The 8,005-nt window shown below is 56.3% G+C and overlaps 1 pseudogene; it reads left to right on the forward strand.

Moving 5' to 3' along the window:
- The first annotated feature begins 142 nt into the window (after positions 1–142).
- On the forward strand, positions 143–1,057 carry LOC134433490 (zinc finger protein ZFP2-like; annotated as a pseudogene).
- The last annotated feature ends 6,948 nt before the right edge of the window (positions 1,058–8,005 follow it).

The following is an 8,005-nucleotide window of genomic DNA, read 5'->3' on the forward strand; positions in this document are numbered from 1 at the left end:
GAGATCCCGCACGAGGAGGGGCTGCAAACGCAGATCTCAGGCATCTGAGGGGGAAAGGCCCACCCTGGACCGGGGAGGCGCCTGGAGCTCAGAGCTCGTGGTCCACGAGCAGCTTCAGGGTAAGGAGAAGCCCCAGAAGTGCTTGAAATGTGGGAAGAGCTTCAGCCAGAAATCCAACCTGATCTGCCACATGAAAATCCACACGGGGGAGAGGCCCTATATATGTGAGGAGTGTGGGAAGAGCTTCAGCCGGAGATCCAACTTGACTGTCCACTTGAGGAGCCACACCGAGGAGAGGTCTTACAAGTGTGAGGAGTGTGGGAAGAGCTTCAGCTGGATCTCCTGCCTGATTGTCCACCTGAGGAGGCACACCGAGGAGAGGTGTTACAAGTGTGAGGAGTGTGGGAAGAGTTTCAGCCGGATCTCCCACCTGACTGTCCACATGAGGAGGCACACCGGGGAGAAACCCTACGAGTGTGATAAATGCAGAAAGGGGTTTCAGACCAGCTCTGATCTCCTCAGGCACCAGCGCACTCACACAGAGGAGAGGCCCTTCCTCTGCCCCGACTGCGGGAAAGGCTTCAAGTACAACTCCTCCCTTGTCAGCCACCAGCACATGCACACCCAGGAGAGGCCCTATGAGTGTCCCGAGTGTGGGAAGAGATTCACCCACAAGTCGAACCTGATTGTCCACAAGAGGATCCACACTGACGAGAGGTCTTATGAGTGTGGGGAGTGTGGGAAGAGCTTCTGCCAGCGCTCCCACCTGATCTACCACCTGAGGAGCCACACTGGGGAGAAGCCCTATGAGTGTGATAAATGCAGGAAGAGGTTTCAGACCAGCTCTCATCTTGTCAGGCACCAGAGGATTCACACGGAGGAGCGGCCCTTTCGCTGCCCTGACTGCGGGAAGGGCTTCCGGGACAACTCCACCCTTGTGACCCACCGGCGCATCCACAGTGGGGAGAGGCCCTATGAGTGTCCTGAGTGTGGGAAGAGCTTCTCTCAGAGCTCTATCTTGAGCAGACACCAACAGAGCCAGCACTAAGGGCAGCCCAGTGAGATCCCCAAGTGCAGGAAGACCTTCCTGCGCTGCTCCAGCTCCAGCTGCCACAGAGGGATCCACCCTGGGTAATCCCCAGGGAACCCCGGTAAGCAGAGCCCAGGCCATCCCTGTTGCCGGTTATCCATTTTAGAAACCACCTGTCCAGCTGCTTCACATCTTCCTTGCACCCCGTGGCCTGGATTTTCCTTTCATTTCTGTTGGTCCCTTCAAAACACACAAAACTAGGGTAAAAAAAAAGAGATTGGAATAAGCCATTGATGGGGACATGGGGGGATCTGCCAGGGGACAGGGGGCATGTTGGGTTTGAGGGAGGTGGGGGTTCCTGGGAGGGACTTGGGGGTTGCTCAGGGCTTTGGGTAGAACAGGCCGAGTAGCTGCAAAAGTGCTTGGGGACCCTGGTGAAAGTTGTGGCGTGGCTGATCAAGGCCCCCCTGCCCTGGAACTGTCTCCATGTCCCTCTGTCCTGGTTGCCAGTGTCCCTGTTCAGGATCCCCCTCTCCCTGCTGTCACCCCCTCTCACCCACCCATTCCCATGTCACCCTGGTACCGTTCCGCTGCCATCCCAGCCTGAATCTCATTCCAGTCTCATTTCCTATCCGTCTCCCATATTCCAAGTCTCTGTTCCCCTTCTGTTATTCACGGTCCCGCTCCTGTTTCCATATTTCCATTTCAATATTCCCTGTCCCATACCCATATTCCAATTCCCGGTCCCTGTCCCCATTCTCTGTGCCATTCCAGTTCCGGGTGCCATTTTCGATCATGTCCCCATTCCCATGCCTCTTCCCTGTCCCCATACCCACTCCCTGTCCTCATTGCCGTCCCCATTCCCGCTCCCGGTTCCCATTCCCGCTCCCTGTCCCCTCTCACCGGACGCCGCCGCCATTGCTCCAGCCCCTCCCGGCCCTCACATAACCGAGCAAACCCCGCGCTGCTCCCGCCCACCAATCCCAGCGCGCGATCGCTCTCTTATTCTCATAACCAGGCCTTCTATCGTGGCACCACTAGCTGCCGGCTGCAGCCGCCTCCGAGTGCTGTTTGCTCCCAGTTCCCTCTCAGTTCTCCCAGTAAAAGCGGGACTGGCAGGGAAAGCGCTCCCAATTCCTTTCCGCTGCTCTCATGATCTTTCCCAATGCTCCCAGTTTCACTCCCCAGTTTTACTGCCATGCTGTTTCGGAACCCGCCCAGGGCAGAGCGTGGCTGCTTTTGGGTGTCAGCATTGCCTGGGCCGGTCTAGGAGTGAAAGAAAAGTGGAAGGAAGAGGAGGAACAGACGAGGAGTAAGTGGAGGAGCAGAAGGAAGAGGAACAGCACAACCACGTTGGTTTCCCCGCCACCTTCCCCTGCCGCTCAGGCTGAAGCTCCCCTGACTCCTGCTGCATTGCCCCCTCCAGAAGCCGCAGGTGAGTGGGGAGGGGGAGCTTGCATCAGATCCATCGGGGGGTCTCTGGGAGGGTTTTTTCATGGGGCAGGGGATCTTTGACTCTTGCAGGACCTCAAACCTGAACCGTTAATTTCCGGTGGAGGGAACAGACTCACGTTCACCTGGTACCGATGGGCACAGGGGCGATCTCGGGCTGGGGGATGCCTAGGAGAGCAAACGGGAGCTCGGGAGCCCTGGAGTGGGGAAGAGCGCAGAGGGGCGATCCCGGAGCTGGGAGACAAACTGGCTGCCTGGAGGGGTGGGGGAGGCTGGGGATGAGCGGGCTCCAAGCCCCTCAAGGCTGAAAGGGGCATTGACTTCTCCAGCTGCACTTGGGCAACAGGACTATCAAACCCAACACGTTCAGCCCTTGTTTTCCCCCAAACCAGGATTTTCTTTTTCCAAACCTTGGCCCGATGAAGAAGGAGGACGCCCTGAGGAAGAAGATGGCCCAGGAGCCCCAGGCAGGTGAGGAGGAAGTCAGTGCCCCTTTCCCCCTCTCTCCTGCTCCATCTCCCACCCCAGCACGGCCCCCGGCTGCAGGACAACCCTGCTGCCAAAGCTGTCCTGCTGGGGACGCACTGGGAGGATCTCCTTGTCCTTCCCTGTGGCACAGAGGCAAATCCCATCTTCTCCTTGTCCTTCCTTCCCCAGACAAGAAGCTTAGGCCAGAGACCAGGGAGGTCAAATCCCCACAGCAGAACCTTGTAGAAGAGGCTGTTTTGTGCAGCTCCACAGCACAGGAATCAAAGGGGAAAGAAAAGCCCCAGAGATCCCTTACGAGGAGGGGCTGCAAACGCCGATCACGGGGATCTGAGGGGGAAAGGCCCACCCTGGGCCAGGGATGGAGCTGCAGCTCAGAGCTGGGAGTCCATGAGCAGCTCCAGGATGGGGAGGAGTCCTGCAAGTCCTCAGAATGTGGAAAGACCTTCTCCCTGAGATCCTCCCTGATCCGCCACATGAGAATCCACACAGAAGAACGTCCCGACGAGTGTGATAAATGCAGGAAGAGGTTTCAGATGAGTTCCTGTCTCATCAGGCATCAGAAGTGTCACAAAGGCGAGAGGCTCTTCTGCTGCCACCATTGTGCAAAAGGCTTCAGGTACAACTCTGGCCTCATCACTACCTGCGTGTCCACAGCGGGGAGAGGCCCTACGAGTGTCCTGAGTTTGGAAAGAGCTTGACCCAGAACTCCACCCTGACTGCCCATCTGAGGATCCACACGGAGGAACAAAGCTATGAGTATGCAGAGGGTGGGAAGAGCTTCAGGACGACATCTGAACTGACCATCCACCAGAGAAACCACACAGGGGAATGGCCTTTTGAGTGTGGGGAATGTGGGAATAGCTACCAGAGGAGAAGCCACCTGACCCGCCACATGGAAGAGCCCTACAGGTCTGGAAGAGCCCTACAAATGTGGGCAGTGTGGGAAGAGCTTCATGTCAAAGTCCCACCTGATTGGCCACCACATGATCCACACTGGAGAGAGGCCCTATGAGTGTATTAAATGCAAGAAGAGGTTACAGACCAGCTACTTTCTCCTCCTGCACCAGCAGCTTCATACAGATGAGAGGCCCTTCAACTGCCCTGACTGCGGGAAGGGCTTCAAGCAGAGCGCTGCTCTCATCAGCCACTGGTACATCCACACCGGGGAGAGGCCCTACGAGTGTTCCGAGTGTAGGAAGAGCTTCTCTCAGAGCTCTATCTTGACCAGACACCAACAGAGCCACCACTAAGGGCAGCCCTGGGAGTGCCCCAAGTGCAGGAAGAGCTTTGTTCCCGTGACACCCTTTGTCCTCTGATTTTGGGTCCTTTCCTCCCCCTTTGAGACGTTTCCCTCAGATTGGATCCTTTTCCCGTCTTTTGCGTCCCTTCTCCCTATTTTGTGTCTTTTCCTCCTTATTTTGGATCCTTTCCCTGTCATTTGGGTCCTCCCCCCATTTTGGGTCACTCTTCCCCTATTTGGGGTTCTTTTCCCCCTTTTTGGCTCCTTTCCCTATTTTCCATCCTTCCCCCCTCTAGTTTTGAACATCCTCCCCTTTGACTTGGTGAAGTTTTGGGTGCATCCCGCCCTCCAACCCTCTCCCCACCCCTAAACCCCCTTCGCCCCCCACCCCTGTCCACCCAGGCATGTCCCCAGCTGTGTTCCTAATTGTCCCCCCATGCCACATGGACTCAGTGCTCGCTGTCCTGGATGCCCTTGACTCCCCAGCCCAGGACTCTGGATCTCCTTTGCCAGGAATTCCGGATCTGGCCTGGCTTCCAGGGAACACCAGTGGCACTGGGGCTCGGGGTGGGTGGCGTGGCAGGGTTGCTGGGACAGGGTTTGAGGTCATCTTGGCACTGACCGAGGGTCTTGTCCACTCTGCAGTGAGAAGTGGCCATGGCTGGAGAGTATGGGATGGATGGGGGCAGGAGAGGTTGGACCCTGGTCCAGATGGACACCAGTCCATGGATCCCACTCTGGATGGACACTGGTCCAGATGGACATCCGAGCCATGGATCCCAGCTGGATTCTGATCTGGACAGCCCCTGGCCCTGCAGCCCCGCAGCCTGGCCTGCCCCCAGCCCAGATGACCACCAGCCTGCCCAGAGCCTGGCCCATCCCACTGTCCCACCAGTCCATCCCAGTAGCCCCCAACCCAAAATCCCCCCAAATAAACCCAATGCTATAACATCAGCTCCACATGGTCCCTGCAGAGCGAGAGGGAAACTGAGGCGAGGCCTGGGGAGGTGACTTTGTGGTGATGGGAGGGGATTTTGGGACTGACCCTGGAGAACCCCAAAAAGAGCACCCACCCCCCAAATTGTCACCACAGCATGGTGGGACCTCCAGCTGTCACTGCAGGAGCCACCAGCTGTCACTCCAGGAGCCACTGTGACCCTGCAGCCCCTTTGGGGGGTGACCCACGGTGTCCCCTCGGTGTCACTGGCACGTCCCCAGTGGGAGCAGCGGCATCACCTCCTGGGGCACAGGTGAAGGAGGAGGAGGAGGTAGGGGCGGGGGGGGGGGTGGGAGGGGGCAGTGCAGAGTCACAGAGCATCCTTGGGGGGATGGAAGTGGTTAGGGAGACACCAAAAATGTTGCTGTCCCTTCTCCCCCACCATAGGATGTGGGCCACCCCCTGTTTTGGGGCACTGGTGACAAATTGGCAGGTGGTGGTGACAAAAAGCACAGGTGCCACCTCAGGGATGGCACAGAGAGGGGTCCTGCAGTGCCACCAAGTCCCCCACGCTGAGGGAGTGACAAAGGGGGGTCGGCAGGGGAAAGGGGAAGTGTGGCAGGGATGCCATGGAAATGCCCCCGATTCGCCTGTGCCCGGGATGTGGGGGTGGTGGAGCTCCGGTCACGCTGTCTCCCTGGCAGCCTGTCACCGTGGCCGTGTTCACAGGGGTCTTAGCATGAGGGAACAGACGAGGATCTGACTCCATGTTTCAGAAGGCTTGATTTATTATTTAATTATATTTATTATATTAAAACTATACTGAAAGAATAAAAGAAAGGATTTCATCAGAAGGTTAGCTAAGAATAGAATAGCAAAGAATGATAACCAAGGCTTGTGGCTCAAACTCTCTGTCCAAGCCAGCTCACTGTGATTGGCCATTAATTAGAAACAACCAACATGGGCCAATCAAAGATCCACCTGTTGCATTCCACAGCAGCAGATAACCATTGTTTACATTTTGTTCCTGAGGCCTCTCAGCTTCTCAGGAGGAAAAATCCTAAGGAAAGGATTTTTCATAAAAGATGTCTGTGACATATCACCCTTTTTATTTTAGTTAAATTAAAAAGAAAAGTGTTTGTCATTTTGTCTGCTGTACCCACGCAGAAGAAAGAACAAACACTTGACGGGTTATGTGTTGCCAATGAAAAACCTCAATCAAGTGCTGATGTGGAATGATCAGGGAAATTCTTCACTTGTAGAACATAAAATTCTATCATATCACTAAAACAATCTTACAACATAAGAAAATGCTTAAACAATGCAAAGAAATTCATTGCTTCAACTCCAAACAGCTGAGTTACAGGAGAAAGTCCATCGACTGAAGATGTTCCTCTTTGACATTTCTGAAAGTCCCTTTTGGTCCTGAAACAGGCTTGCAGAATCCTGAAACAACAAATTGCTGAAGAAAAATCATCAATAATTATCAAAAATCCATTGACAGTTACCAAACAATTTTGAGAAAAAAATTTTAATGCCTTGGCCACACTCCTTTATTGAACTACTTGTAATTTTTGGCTCTTCAATGCTTTTGAGGTGCTACTAGCTCTTTCAACTTTTTTTTTTTTTTTTTTTTTTTCTGGAAAGAGCAGCAGCAGCAGAGAGGAGCCTGAGAGGCCCTGAGTGGGCCCTGGCCCACGTGGAAGGATCAAGAACCCCAGACCTGCCCCACAGAACAGTGGTCCAGGTCCTGATGGGAGAAGCAAAGCCCCCAAACCCAGCAGCCGGCCGGGCAGTGGCCCTGGCCCAGGGAACCGAGCCAAACAGCCAGGCCCGGTCTGCGAGGCAGGCTCTGTGTTGTCACAGCCCAGCACCACACTGCCAGTGCAATGGCAGAACAAGTGACCAAACGCATCCTTCCCCCCAAAATCACTGATGCATGCTGGCAGTGAGGGGACAGAAGCTGTCCTGAGAATCTCCATCTCGGGTCTGGGAATGTTTGTTCCCCACAGAAAACAAGCGATGATGGCTTTCCGCCATTCCCTCTGCCTCTGCAATGCAAATGCACAAGGTGTTCCCCCCATCTGCCTCCCAGTACCACCCCCACCCCCTCTGGGCTGGGGACCAAAGGCAGAACTTTCAGGACCCACCTCCCCCTTGCGGCTGGGGCGCATGAGGGACGGCAGGGAGATTCGCACCCCCCAAGGGGAAACAACCGACCAAACACCCCCCAACCCGCCAAGAACACTGAGCTTGAAAGAAGGCGGCCGGGCTGCTCCCGCACTCAGCTGTTGAGCCATGCCTCCTCCACGGAAGGAGAGGCCAGCTGCTGAAACCGCTGTTGCAAGGGCAAACAGCATGGGACGGTCTGAGCTCAGATATGCCTCCGGTTCCAGGGCAGCCTCTGACGCAGACACGGAGGAAGGAGTCCCCGAAGGCGGCAGAACTGCTGGGGTGGCTGGTGGGGGGGGCGAGGCCAGAGAGAGTGCAGTCACAGCAGGCCGGGTGGGGGTGACGGCGGCAGCACTGGGTCGCTGGTCTCAACTGACACCTCCGGCATCGGCGCTGAGGGTGAAAGCAGGGCCACCGCGAGCGGGGCTACAGGGACCCACATGGGGTCGGCTCTTGGTGCATCCACAGGCGGTGCAGCCTCGGACACACGCTGGCGGCAACCGCCATTGTCACTGAGTGCATCGCCTGGCAACACCGGCGCAGCTGCGGGAAGCGGCGGAAGCGGTGCCTGATCGCTGTTGCCTTGCAACACCGGTGCAGCCGCGGGAAGCGGTGTTTCTGACCTCGCAAGCCCAGGCGGGGCCGCTGCACCCACAGGCTCTGCAGGAGGGACGGCCGCGGGAGA

This window comes from Melospiza melodia, unplaced genomic scaffold (assembly GCF_035770615.1).
Source record: "Melospiza melodia melodia isolate bMelMel2 unplaced genomic scaffold, bMelMel2.pri scaffold_18, whole genome shotgun sequence".
Taxonomy (NCBI): domain Eukaryota; kingdom Metazoa; phylum Chordata; class Aves; order Passeriformes; family Passerellidae; genus Melospiza; species Melospiza melodia.